This window comes from Alligator mississippiensis, chromosome 1, assembly GCF_030867095.1.
Source record: "Alligator mississippiensis isolate rAllMis1 chromosome 1, rAllMis1, whole genome shotgun sequence".
NCBI classification, from domain to species: domain Eukaryota; kingdom Metazoa; phylum Chordata; order Crocodylia; family Alligatoridae; genus Alligator; species Alligator mississippiensis.
This window is the reverse complement of record NC_081824.1, coordinates 110539098-110553560: the sequence shown is the minus strand read 5'-3', so window position 1 is coordinate 110553560 and position 14463 is coordinate 110539098. Positions and strand designations below refer to the sequence as shown.

Sequence of the window (14463 nt, the reverse complement as noted above, 5' to 3'; positions counted from 1 at the left end):
AGCGGTCCTATTCCTCCCTGGGCCTTCCTTTTACTCCCAATATATCTAAAAAACAATTTCTTGTTGTCCTTTACTTGGGTTGCCATCCTCAGCTCCATGGTAGCTTTGGCCCGCCTAAATGCCTCCCTACAAACACGAGCAGAGGAGGTATATTCATCTTTAATGATCTCACCCTGTTTCCACTTTTTATGTGCTCCCCTTTTGGCCCTTAGGCTGCCCTGGATTTCTCTGGTCAGCCATGGAAGCCTCCTGGCCCCTTTCCCTCTTTTGCCTCGCTCAGGGATCGTCTTGCTTTGTGCCCGAAGGATCGTTTCCTTTAGGCACAGCCACCCTTCTTGGGCTCCCATCCCATCAAAACTCCTACTCTGCAGTGCTTCCTTGACTAATCGCCTAAGTGCATTGAGATCAGCTTTCCTAAAGTCTAGCACTTTCACCCTACTAGTTACCTTACCCACTCGCCATCTTATGTTGAATTCTATTATAAGGTGATCACTGTCTCCCAAATGGCTACCGATCTGGAGGTCCCCTATCATGTCATCTCCCATTGCCAATACCAGATCCAGTATGGCATTCCCCCTAGTGGGACCATGCACCTCCTGTGTCAGGTGGAGGTCCTGTACACAGGTTAGAAACCTGCGTGAGCGATGGGACCTTGCTGTCTGCGCCTCCCAGCAGATGTCCGGGTAGTTTAGGTCCCCCATGACTACCGCCTCTTTAGCTTTTATGGTCTCCGAGAGTTGCCTCAGGAGCCCCGCATCTATTTCTTCCCCTTGGTGTGGGGGTCTGTAGCAGACCCCTACCACCAAATCCCTTTCTCCTTGCCCCCCATGCAGCCTAACCCACAATCCTTCTACTTCCTGAACCTCGGATTCTGTCTTGATGAGGGTTGATGTATATTGCTCACTGACATAAAGTGCAACCCCCCCCCTTTCTTCCCTGACCTGTCCTTTCTATACAATCTATAGCCCTCAATATGTACCGCCCAGTCATGGGATGAATCCCACCAGGTCTCTGTTAGCCCCACTAAGTCATAGGTGTTTAGTGCAAGCAGGAGCGCTAGTTCATCCTGCTTGTTCCCCATGCTCCTAGCATTAGTATATAGGCACTTGAGCCCTGCGATTGGTGCCTTTGCTGCCCCCCCGCTCCAAGTCCCAAGGGGCCCATTGTTTCTTACCTTCTTGTTTCTTACCTGTTCTGTAGTGCTGGCCTCCCCATGGCTTTCAGGTTCCCAATGTTCTCCTTCTTCAGGCTGGGCTGTCCTTGTGGGTGCCACATGGTTTGGTGGTCCACAGCTTCCCCTGCCCTTGTACTCCCCTCCCCCCGACGAGCCTAGTTTAAAGCCCGCCGGAGGAGATCCGCCAACCTAGTAGAAAACACACGCTTACCTTTGGGGGACAGGTGAAGCCCATCCCAGCTGAGCATGTCCCTCGTCGTGATGTGTGGGTCATTGTCCAGGAAGCCGAAGCCTGCCTCGAGACACCACTGCCAAAGCCGCCAGTTGGTCTCTCTGATGCAGTTCTCCTGCCGTCTTCCTCATCCGGTCACTGGTAGGATGGAAGAGAAAACCACCTGGGCACCGAACTCCTTCAGCACGCCACCCAGAGCACAGTAGTCCGCCATCAGGTGATCGGGGGTTCTCCTGACCGCATCATTAGTACCCACATGGACTAGGACCATGGGTTAATAGTCGGTGGGCTTGATCCTGGCCTGGATTACCTCCGTCACATCCCGAATCTTTGCTCCAGGGAGGCATCATACCTCTCGTGCCGAGGGGTCCTGGCGACAGATGGGTCCTTCCGTACCTCTCAGGATGGAGTCTCCTATGACAAGCACTCGTCGCCTCCTCCTCTGGGTCCTCGTGGATCTCTTGATCTGTTTGGAGTGTGAAGAACGTGGTGTTTCTTCTTGCTCAAGGGTTTCCTCCTCCCCTTCCATCTCGTGCAGGGTCGCCAGGGCCTTGTACCTGTTCACCAGTTGGACTGGAGAAGCTGGTACCGGTTCGCTGCGTGCTGCTCCGGTCCTGGCTGTGACCGTCTGCCACTCTGCTGTGGAGGGTATTCCCCGGGGTGCTTCTTCCTTTGGTGCCTGGGCCTGCAGGGAAAGGAAATAACTATCAATTTCATCCTCCGCCTCCCTGATCCCCCTCAGCCTGCTAACCTCCTCCCGGAGCTCCCTCACCTGCGCCTCCAGAGCCCTGAGACGGGCACTGCTGGACAGGTGTGGGGGCCCCCAATCTCTGCCCCCCCTGGCCCTGCTGGGGATACCCCGCAGGCCAGGAGGTAGGGGGACACCAGCTCCCCCATGGGCTCGGTCTGGGTGGAGGCCTCAGACCTGCCCCAGGTAGCCTTGTCCCCCTGGGCAGAGGCCCTAGCAGCACTCCTCGTAGACACCATTCTACAAGCTACTGTTTGTAGACCTGTGCGGTGTCTACGCCCTACCCCTACAGAAGTCCCACTCCTGGCCCTCCTGGCCCACCCTCCGGCGCGAACGCCTGCGCAAACGCCGGCGTGCTCCCACAGAGCGCGCCTCTTTGTGCGCTCTGTTCGCGCCGCATGGCTCGGGAGCACGGCTCCCTACCAGCTCAGCTATATGGGACCCGGGGGGCTTCCCCTCCGGATCCGGCTCAGCTGTGCCGGGTCCCTCCGCCCCACTTACCTTCGGGGGATCAGCTGCTGCTGCCCCTGCTGCTGATTCCTCTGCTGCTGCTGCCGCCTCCGCCTCCGGTCAGTTGGTTGGTAAAAAGGGCACACGTGCGTGCGGGGTCTTTTCTGTCTCCTCTCTGTGACAGCCTGGAGGTGGGGCTGAGCCAATGCTCATTTGGAGCAGACAGGCACTGGCTGAGGCTAGCACGCTGCCCAACAAGGGGCCCCTGGGCTGCCGGCAGAATGTGACCCATCCTGACTTGCAGTGGGATCTTTTACAGACGTTTGATAAAGCACTCTAACCTTAGTCAGATACCACATCCATCCAGGGCTAACTTAGAGCCAGGTCCACCATTTTAAGCCATCAGTTCTATGTGCTGTGAACATCTGTTTGGTTATGGCTGTAGAGCACTTTCTGAGCACTCACAATTAATGTAACATCTTTACCTAGCTTTAGTCATGCCCTTGCTTACCAGCCCTCTAGTGGCAAGTAACAGCTGTGCTGGTCAGAGATGGCATTAAGCCTTAAAGTGTGACTGCTCTAAGCTTGTACTAACATTTACACCACTCAACAATCCACAACACTTAGTACAGCCTAAGGGTAATGTGTAAATATACCCTCAGATCTGGGGGCCCAGAAGTGGGATTCTCACAGTAGGTGTTCTCCTTGTCTACCTTAGCAGTGGGGTCCAATCCCCTACTCTGGGATGTGTATGTCCTTGTCCTATCACAGAATAACATAGTGATAAAAGCACACTGGGATGTGCTTTTGAAGATGGGTTGAATGTCTTGCTTTTAATCAGGCATAGGTAGGTTTGAACCCAGCTCTTTCTGCGAACAGTTTTAGGCTCAGCATTTCATATTTTTTTTAAAGAGGAAAATACCTAGGCTTTTTGATCTTGCTCTCTTTTTTAAAAAATCTGTCCCCTGCCCCTGAAAAATAAGTACATGAAGTGAAATAGAAACCAGTTTGGAAAAACCTGTCAAAGCAATGTTTTGTGCTCCCTCTGCTGGCTGTTTTCTGAGAACCATTATAGGTATAGCGTTTAATATAAGTGAATAAGCTTCTGTGCACAAATATATATTTTAAGTGATCTGCTCCTATACCAGCTTTGTGTTGTGATAGACCTCGTGTCACACAAAGGTTAGTCTGCATCACACCTTAGATGAGAAATCCAAGGAACACCTAACCATAGTAGAGTGTGTTATTACTGCCCCCCATCCTGAGACTGCCTTAAACATGGAGAGATTAAAAAAATTGAGAGTGATTGCATGCCTAACAGGTGGACTAGATTCTGACTCCTGCTCTGCTGGAATCGACAGGTGAAACTGTAAATTATTATTATTGCTTAATCAAAAAATAATAGCAAAAGAGATTTTACTACAAAGCACCTGAGAAGCCAATACACACGCTGGCATACTAAAAACATTAAAAGCTAATTAGAACCCCCCCAAACAAGCTTCTTTGAATATTTTGCATGGCCTGTTGCCTTCTAACATAAGAAGCAAACACACTTCACCCAATTAATACTGAAATTCCATATGAGATGACCAGTCATATTTCAAAATGTGGTAGTTACTGAACAACCCCCTGATGAGATATTTCAGAGATTATAGTGGTGATTTCTTAACTCCAGTCCTGAGTAATAAAACCTAGAAACAATGCACGATGCCATTAAAGTTATCTTTATGAAGTAGAATTACATTAAAGCTAGTTACCAAACACACTAAGGAGGATTTATAGGCCAAAAATTATGATTATCCAACATACCTTGTCAACAACTTGTTATTCTTGTAATCAGGATACCAGAGTTTATGGGAAATGAATTGCTGCCTCTTTTATTACAGTGTGGGTACAATGATGGCATTATGCACTTCAACCACCTACTGACAGTAGCTAAAGTTCAGTGGAACTGAGTTTTCTAATGGATGAAATTGTTCTTAGGTTTCCCTAGTACACATGAGAAAATTGCAAGGAATTCCCACATATGCCCTGAATAAGGGATTCTTGGCTGAATAAAACCTCCAGCATTTTATTAAAACTGTTAGTTTAAGATGATCCTCTAATGGTGTACTGTGATCTTGGCTTATGTTGTCCACTTGACTTTTTTAATACTTCCTTTTAATTATCGTTCTTTTATCTGGAGCTTAATTTTCAATACCTAGGTCTCTATGGGTATTTATTTTAGAACATGTCTTTCTTAGTAATTTCTCTCTTTTTAAAAAAAAGAGAAAAAAATTGATTTTCTGTCATGTAAAATTGAAAAGAGTAAGAACATACTGGGTTCTTTTTTCTCCTTTTATCTAAGCAACAAGCATAATCTGTCTAGTCCTTGATAAAGAGTTAGACACAGAAAATGCAAATTCATGTGAAAGAAGATGAGAGAACAAACCACATGTGGAAAGTGTTAGTCACATCACTTAATGCAGGCTTGGAGCTTAGAACTGATATAGAATAGAATATTACCTGGGGTGGAATCATCTGAAGGGCTGTAAATGAAATGGGTGTGTCAAGACAGGATACAGTGCTAGGAATCACAGTAAACAATGAGTAGCTCAGCCTTCATTACAATAATCATTAGCAACCTGTGATATGAGGATTGCCCTAAGTGACTAGTGGGGGTGACAGAGAGGAGGGAATCCACAGCCCAGGCCATAGAGTTGGTTAGGTCTCCCACAGCATTCTTGCAAGCAAGTTAAGGAAGTATGGGTTAGATAAATGGTGCATAGAAAGAGGGCTGTATCATTAGGCTCAATGGGTAATGATCATTGACTCAATGTCTAGTTGGAAGGTGGTAACAAATGGAGTGCCCTAGGGGTTGGTCCTGGGGCCAGTTTTGTGCAATATCTTCATTAATGACCTGGAAGATGGGATGGAGTTCATCCACAGCAAGTTTGTGGATGACACCAAGCTGGGAAGAACGAGAGTAGGGCTAGGATTCAGAGTGACCTAGACAAATTGGAGGATTGGGCCAAAAGACACTTCATGATGTTCAACAAGGACAAGTTCAAATTCCTGCAATTAGGACAGAAGAATCCTATGCACTGCTATAGGCTTGGGATCAACTGGCTAAGCAGCAGATTTGCAGAAAAGGACCTGGGAGTTACAGTGGACAATAAGCTGAATATGAGTCAGTAGTGTGCCCTTGTTGCCAAGAAACTAACAACATAGTAGGCTGCATTAGTATGAGCATTGCCAGTAGTGTTCGTGTCTATTCAGCACTGATAAGGTCATATCTGGAGTACTGTGTCCAGTTTTGGGGCCCCCACAATGGAAAGGATGTGGACAGATTGGAGAGAGTCCAGCAAAGGGCAGTGACAATGATTATGGGGCTGAGGCACATGACTTACGAGGAGAGGCTGAGGGAACTGCGCTTATTTAGTCTGCAGCAGAGAAGACTAAGGGAGGATTCGATAGCAGCCTTTAACTACCTGAAGGGTGGTTCCAAAGAGGATGGAGCTAGTCTGTTCTCAGTAGTGGCAGATGACAGAACAAGGAGCAATGGTTTCAAGTTGCAGTAGGGGAAGTTTAGGTTGGATATTAGGAAAAAAACCTTTCTTATTAGGAGGGTGGTAAGGAACTGGAACAGGTTACCTAGCACAATGGTGGAATCTTCATCCTTGGAGGGTTTAAAGCCCTGGCTAGACAAAGACCTGACTGGAATGATCTAGTTGGGAATGGTCCTGCTTTGAGCAGGGGGTTGACTAGATGACCTCCTGAGGTCCCTTCCAACCCTAATTTTCTATGATTCTCCACCTTCTCATAGCTGCATGTAGCTTCCAAATCTGGAATCTCTTAGTGCTGTGGAACTGCACTCATTTCCCTGTATCAGGCCCATCTATGTCTATAGAAAAACTCACAGGGCTGGAAATGCATGTTAGAAACTAAAGAATTAGAATCTGATCTGTGCAAGCTGCATGTATGCAGGCCAAACAATTTAATTTTGATTCCTGATTCTTTACACCTACTAATTCATTCTTTCATACATTGCAGTGTATTTTCCCTCAGTGGCCAAGCCATCAGTTTCTTGTAAAAGCAGTTTTAGAATTGTTTCAGATGTCCTAATACTTTCTCAATCAGCTCTATTCCATATTAAAGTTCCTGATTCAAACACCTGAAATAGAATTAACTCATCCACTGGAACACTCAAGGCACATAGCTTGAAAGTTATCAGCTGGCACAGCAGACCTTGTCCAGCTAATTGGTATCTGGCCCACAAGCTGTGATGTTACCCTGTGTACTAACAAAGAGACAAAACACAATGAGACTTCTTGGGCCTATACACAAGGCCCAAATTCAGCCACATTTTAGCGTGAAAAATTTAAAAAAGGAAGATGCATAAATGGTCCATTATGATTCCCAGAATAGAAGCAACAGTTACTCTGCTTGGCAGTCCTAGTGTTAGACTGAGCAGTTGCTCGACAATTAAGTTAATCAGGATCCATGCTTGGAGGTGGGACCTTGGTTTTATTTAATACCTGCTGCATCATTTTTTCCTTCCTAGCATCTGCCAATATTTCAGTGGTTTGCTAATACAATCTAGAGTCAATTGGAGTTAATTTAGCAATATGTATAGATCTAGCTCTTGAATTTGCATCCTATTAAGTAAAACGTACATGCCCTGTCCATTTTCCATAATTCTAAATCTTATTTCCAAAGCATATAATTATTGCAGTTGCAATATGACAGATGCCATTATCGTTGACGCTCTGGCAGCTCCATCATCCTGAGCCATGACCATAATTTCACAGTGGACTATATCTATAGCCTCTTTATCTTTCTTTAATTATAATTTAGCTCTCACAGGTTATGGTAAATTCTGTCTTTGTTCAACTTTAAATGACATCACACAGTTTCTGTAGAGGAAAGGGATTTACCCTTGAACAGTAGGCCTGTGCGAGTATGCAACTATTCGATTTGGCTTTGGATCCAGCTGCTTTGGGTGCCAGGGATCCGATCCGGAGCTCTAGACTAGGTTCCCACTTCAATCCAGCAGAAACAGCTCAAAAGCTTCAAAGCCGCCTCGGAGATCCAACCATAGGGTATAATGGGGAATCAATGAAATATCTATAACTTTATTATTTTTTGTCTGATTTTGATGACACTTGCCAGGGTGGTAGCCTCTGCTGAGAGCATGAAGCCTGCCAAGTGTCAAGAGGATTGGTCCAGGGGCTTGGGGGGAACTGCACCCCAAATTCTTGAAAGCAAAACTCATGTCACATGTATGTATTACACCACAGTGGGGAGAAACCTGCAGGGGTGGTAGGCCCTGGTGAGGCCATGAAGCCTAACAAGTTTCAAGAAGATTGGTGCAGGACTTTGGGGGGAACTGCACCTCAAGCTGCTGACAGGCAAAACTCATGACACAGATGACCCTGTGTGTGTTAAGGTGCAGCGGGCTGAAAACTGCAGGGGTGGTGGCCCCGATGAGGCCGTGAAGCCTGCCAAGTTTCAAAGAGATAAGTGCAGGGATTTGGGGGAAACTGCACCTTAAGCTGCGGACAAGCAAAACTCGTGACATGGGTGACAGTGTGTGTGTTAAGGCACAGCAGGGTGAAAGCTGCAGGGATGGTGGCCTCTGCTGCAGCCACAAAGCCTGCCAGCTATCGAGGAGATCAGTGCAGGGATTCTGGGTTCTGGGGCCCTGCACCTCTAGCTGCTGACAGACAAAACTCATGACATGGGTGCTTGTGCAACTCATAGATTCATAGATGTTAGGGTCGGAAGGGACCTCAATAGATCATCAAGTCCGACCCCCTGCATAGGCAGGAAAGAGTGCTGGGTCTAGATGACCCCAGCTAGATGCATATCCAACCTCCTCTTGAAGACCCCCAGGGTAGGGTAGAGCACCACCTCCCTTGGGAGCCTGTTCCAGACCTTGGCCACTCTAACTGTGAAGAAGTTCTTCCTAATGTCCAGTCTAAATCTGCTCTCTGCTAGCTTGTGGCCATTGTTTCTTGTAACCCCCGGGGGTTCCTTGGTGAATAAAACCTCACCAATTCCCTTCTGTGCCCCCATGATGAACTTATAGGCAGCCACAAGGTCGCCTCTCAACCTTCTCTTGCGGAGGCTGAAAAGGTCCAGGTTCTCTAGTCTCTCCTCGTAGGGCTTGGCCTGCAAGCCCTTAACCATATGAGTGGTCCTTCTCTGGACCCTCTTCAGGTTATCCATATCCCTCTTGAAGTGCGGTGCCCAGAATTGCATGCAGTACTCCAACTGTGGTCTGACCAGCGCCCGATAGAGGGGAAGTATCACCTCTTTGGATCTATTTGTCATGAATCTGCTGATGCACGATAAAGTGCCATTAGCTTTTCTGATGGCTTCGTCACACTGCCGACTCATGTTCATCTTGGAGTCTGCTAGGACTCCAAGATCCCTTTCCACTTCCGTGCCACCCAGCTGGTCATTTCCTAGGCAGTAGGTGTGCTGGACATTTTTCCTCCCTAGGTGCAGCACTTTGCATTTCTCCTTGTTGAACTGCATCCTGTTGTTTTCTGTCCACTTGTCCAACCTGTCCAGGTCTGCTTGTAGCTGTTCCCTGCCCTCCAGCGTGTCCACTTCTCCCCATAGCTTTGTGTCAACTGATTGTCTCTGTCTTGGGGCAGTTGATTGTATTGATTCTTTCCTCTCCTTAGTGTGGGGTTTTGTAGGTGTTAATTGTTGCTAATTAACTGGTTACATTAGCTAGCAACTGTGTATTGAGCTGGTCCCTGAGTGAATAATGATTGATTGGTAACTGGTAACACAGTAGCTTAGCAGCCAGGCCTGCAGTAATTCCCCCAAAGACAGACACAGTTGCACAAGCACCCATGTCATGAGTTTTGCCTGTCAGCAGCTAGAGGTGCAGGGCCCCAGAACTCCCCTGTACTTATCTCCTCAACAGCTGGCAGGATTTGTGGCCGCAGCAGGGGCTACCATCCCTGCAGCTTTCATCCTGCTACACCTTAACACACACAGTGTCACCCATTTCACGAGTTTTGTTTGTCCGCAGCTTGAGGTGCAGTTTCCCCCAAACCCCTGCTCTTATCTCCTCATTCAATAAGCTTTCATAAATGACAGGGACTGCAGGGAGGCTATTAGGAAGGCCAAAACAGAAAAGGAGCTATGGCTAGTGACCAGAATTAAGGATAATAAAAAGTCCTTTTTCAAATACATAGGAAATAAGAAGGCGGCAACGGGTAACATGGGGCCCCTACAGGACAGGTTTGGCAACCTGGGGATTGTGGCAAATGAAAAAGCTGACCTCTTTAATGAATTATTTGCCTCCATATTCCTGAGCAGGGACTGGGACATCTTCCCCACCAGAATTGCAGATGAACCCAGGGGAGGCACCACCATGCTTAGGATCAGGGACAACTTAGTTAAGAAACTTTTGGAGGGGCTGGATGTGTTTAAATCAGTAGGTCCAGATGCTCTTCACCCAAGGGTGCTGAGGAAATTGGCGGGGGTCATAGCGGAGCCCCTGGCATGGCTCTGTGAGCACTCGTGGGGCACTGGCCATGTACCAGAGGATTGGAAAAGGGCCGATGTGGTTCCCATTTAAAAGAAGGGGAGAAAGGAGGACCAGGCAATTATAGGCCAGTCAGTCTTACCTCGGTCCTAGGGAAGAACTTTGAGAAAATTATCAAGGAGCACATCTGCAAGGGCCCAGCAGGGGAGAAGACACTGGGTAATGTGGTTGCCCCTGAGGTAATGCTCAGGGGCAACCAACATGGGTTCATTGAGGGCAGGTCCTGCCTGACTAACCTGGTTTCTTTTTATGAATAGGTCACAAAGTCCCTGGAAGAGGGTGTTGGGGTGGATGTCGTCTTCCAGGACTTTAAGAAGGCCTTTGACATGGTTTCTCACCACATTCTCTTAAAAAAAACTAGGTGACTGCAGCATTGATGCCTACACAGTCAGATGGGTGACAAATTGGCTACATGGTCACACCCAGAGAGTGGTGGTGGACAGGTCATTTTCAACCTGGAGGGATATGGGCAGTGGAGTTCCCCAGGGCTTGGTCCTGGGACCTGTAGTGTTCAACATCTTTATCAGTGATCTGGATGTGGGTGTGGAATGCATGCTGTCCAAATTCGCTGATGACACCAACTTGTGGGGCAAGGTGGGCAAGCTGGAGGGCAGGGACAGAATCCAGCTAGATCTAGACAAATTACAGAGGTGGGCGGATGAGAATAGGATGGAATTCAATGCAGACAAGTGCAAGGTGGTGCATCTAGGGAGAAGGAACCAGCAGCACCTATAGGCTAGGGAACAACCTTCTTGTCAACATGGTTGTAGAAGGGGATTTTGGATTCATTGTTGACTCCAGGATGAACATGAGCCACCAATGCGAGGAAGTGGTCACTAAGGCTAACCACACCCTGTCATGCATCTACAGATGTATCACAAGCAGGTCCAGGGAGGTGATCCTTCCCCTCCATGTGGCATTGGTCAGGCTACAGTTGGAGTACTACATCCAGTTCTGGGTGCCACACTTCAAGAGGGATGTGACTAGTATCAAGAGGGTCCAGAGGAGGACCACTTGCATGGTCAAGGGGCAGTGAGGCAGGCCCTATGAAGAGAGGCTAAAGGGCCTGAACCTATTTAGCCTCCACAAGAGAAGGCTGAGAGGGGATCTGGTGGCCATTTACAAACTCACTGGGGGAACCAGCGGGAATTGGGGGAGGCTCTGTTCCCCCGGGCACCACCTGGGGTTACTAGGAATAATGGCCACAAATTGTTAGAGAGAAGGTTCAGGCTGGACATCAGGAGACATTACTTTACAGTTAGGGCTGCCAGGCTCTGGAGTGGGCTCCCAAGTGAGGTGGTGCTCTCTCCTACCTTGGGGGTCTTCAAGAGGAGGCTGGACAGATATTTGGCTGGTGTTATATGATCCCAGGTCCCATTCCGGCCCAGGGAAAGGGATCAGACCTGATGATCTGTTTAGGTCCCTTCTGACCCTAAGCACTATGATACTATGATACTATGAATACCAACGTGAAGTATTCATTCAGGAGTTTTGTTTTGTCCTGAGTGTTGGTTATCAGCCATCCCATTTCATTTATATGGTGTCCTATGCTTCCCTTATTTTGTCTCTGACTTCCTACATATCTAAAGAAGGACTTTTTTGTTGTCTTTGATTCTGGTTGACAATCTGTATTCGGTTTGTGCTTTTGCTGTCCTGATCTGCCCCCCTACAGGTGTGGACTGTTGCCAAGTACTCTTCTTTGGTAGTTATTCCTGATTTCCATCCTTTGTAGGCTGCTCATTTTAATTTCAGGAGGTCCATGACTTCCCTGGTGAGCCAAGGGGATCTCTCAGCCCTTTTGTTGCCTTTCTTATGAAAGGGAATGGACTTTCTTTGAACTTTTAGGATCACTTCCTTGGGGAATGACCACTCTTCTTGTACCCCCTTCCTCATCAGACCATGGTCCTGCAGGGCCTGGCCAACCAATCCTCTAAGCTTATGGAAGTCAACTTTCCTAAAACCAAGGATTTCTACTTTATTGGTCAATTTCCCTGATTTACAGTGGATGGAAAAAGTGATCATCTCATGGTCACTGTCTCCCAGGTTCCCTTGAATGCTCAGGTTGCTCACTAGATCATCCCCTTTGGCTAGAACCAAGTCTAGGAGTGCCTTGCCCTTGGTCAGCCCATAGACTTCTTGTGTTAGATAGAGCTCCTGAATGCAAGTGAGGAAGCTTTGTGAGTGATTGGATCTAGCTGAGTGCTCATTTCACAAGATGTCTGGGTAGCTGACATCACCCATGTTGACCATTCTTCAAGAGCATGCAGCCTCTGCCAGGTCTCCAGAGAATTCCTGGTTGAGCTGTTCCTCTTGGTTTGGAGGTCTGTAATAAAGTCCTATGGTTAAATCCCCTTCCCTGTGCTCTCCCCGTATGTTGACTCAGAGGGTCTCAAGTTGCCCTTCTTGGTTTGCAAGTTTCACTTCTAGGGAGGTGTAATGTTCCTTCACATACAGAACAACTCCACCACCCTTCTTCCTAACACAATCCCTCCTATACAGAGTGTATCCCCCTATGCATGTGGTCCAGTTATAGGTGGAGTCCCACCAGGTCTCCTGAGATCATATTGGTCATATAGCAGGGCCAGTTCCTCCTGCTTGTTTCCCATGATTCTGGCATTAGTGTATAGGAAACTAAGCCTGCTGTTGGAAGCCCTAGGCTTTTGGGTGAGCTGTGGAATAACCTGTCCATTGGCTGTGTCAGAGAAAGCTTCCTATTGTACCCGGAGATGATGGTTTTGAGATTGCCATTTTTTGGGCTTGTGCTAGTGGTTGATGGCCCATCCCCTGGCAATCTCAGTTTAAAGCCCTATCTAGGAGGTCCGCCATTATAGCCGAGAAAAACTTCTATCCCTTTGGTGTGAGGTGGATGCCAACCCTTCCCAACAGGCCACAGTGCCAGAGGTGCGTGCCATGGTCGAGGAAGCCAAAGCCCTCATTGTAGCACCAATGCCAGAGTTGTCTTTTTACTTCTTCTATGCATCTATCCCTCCAGTACCCACGACCTGCAATCATGAAGGACTGTGGAGAAAACTACCTGTACCCCTGACCCCTGTAGTCTCTTATGACTTGGTCAGGATTGTTCCCACATGAATGAGGAAAAAGTTAGAAGCAGGCCCTGCTGGGATTTGAACCCAGGATCTCCTGTTTACTAGACAGGTGCATTAGCCAACTAAGCCACAGAGCCTACTATAAGTTGGTTGGAGCTTCTGCTTTAGTATGTTTCTGGAACACAGGTGGTGACTGCTGCCGCTGTTTGCCCAACCTTTCCCTCCCTCCTGGGTAAATTCAGAAGCAGAAGAAAGGTATGGGTGAGTGACAGTGCTACACTCATCCCTGAGCTGTGGAGCCACATGATAACAGGGACTCCAGTCAGAATTAGTGTCAAAAGCTCATTTATTGCACAGTCAAAAAGGAGTGTGATGCACTGCTACATCACCTTCACCTTCCCCGCTGAATACAGCTAACCCTCTCTAAACATTAAGTCAAATCTTCATCTCCCATTTTCTTCTATAATACTGAGTTGTGATACAATCAGCAATGTCTCAGCAGCAAATGACCTCATACTTTTTCTGAACTGTAAACAAAACCAATATTGTTCTGCACATACCATAGTACCTGGAACTGTTACAAGCATTTTGATAGCTGGTATTAGACAGCAAGGAAGTCACATCATGGTGAAGAAGCCAGCTATTTTGAGTCAACTCTTAGGATTGTTCTTCATACTGTTTTACTACTGAAAGGTCTGTTTCTTGTCACCTCCACAAAAATTGATTGTTTGCTTTTGTATCATTTAAAATTTGCAAGAGCCACTACAAGGTTGCAAGCTGAAATAAGGTCATTATGAGAAAGATCTCAGCACAGGACGTATGGAGTCAGACCTCATTTTGTGTCTTGAATTTTTTTGATTTCCTTTAATCTTTAGCTTTTATAAGTGGGCTTATGCAGTATTTCCACAAATGTGGGGATTTTTTGGTACCGGGCAATGTTGAACCAGCATTTTATGTATTCTGAATGGACAGAGCTAGGGGTTCAAGCAGCAAAATGAATTTTGAGTTTTATGTTGAAAGACATTGTCATAAAGAATGGCAAAAAGAGATTTCTCAGGGACAACACCTGCAACTGCAGCTGATTGAAGATTTTTGAAAGATCTTTGAAAGATTTATTAACACATGTACATCAATCACAAGAAGGTTTTTTTTCCCCCAGAAACAACTGAATACTTTTTGCCCTTCACTCAGAAGGAGACTGAATGGGTGTGTGGGAGGAGTGTAATATAAGCAGGAAAGGGCCAATCAAAAGGAAGAAGTCAG

General features: G+C 47.2%; 1 non-coding gene across 1 annotated transcript; it reads right to left on the bottom strand.

Moving 5' to 3' along the window:
• Positions 1 to 13263: 13263 nt before the first annotated feature.
• TRNAT-AGU (transfer RNA threonine (anticodon AGU)) lies at positions 13264 to 13337 on the bottom strand. Its single transcript has one exon. It is a non-coding gene; the product is annotated as a tRNA-Thr (tRNA).
• Between the last annotated feature and the right edge of the window lie 1126 nt (positions 13338 to 14463).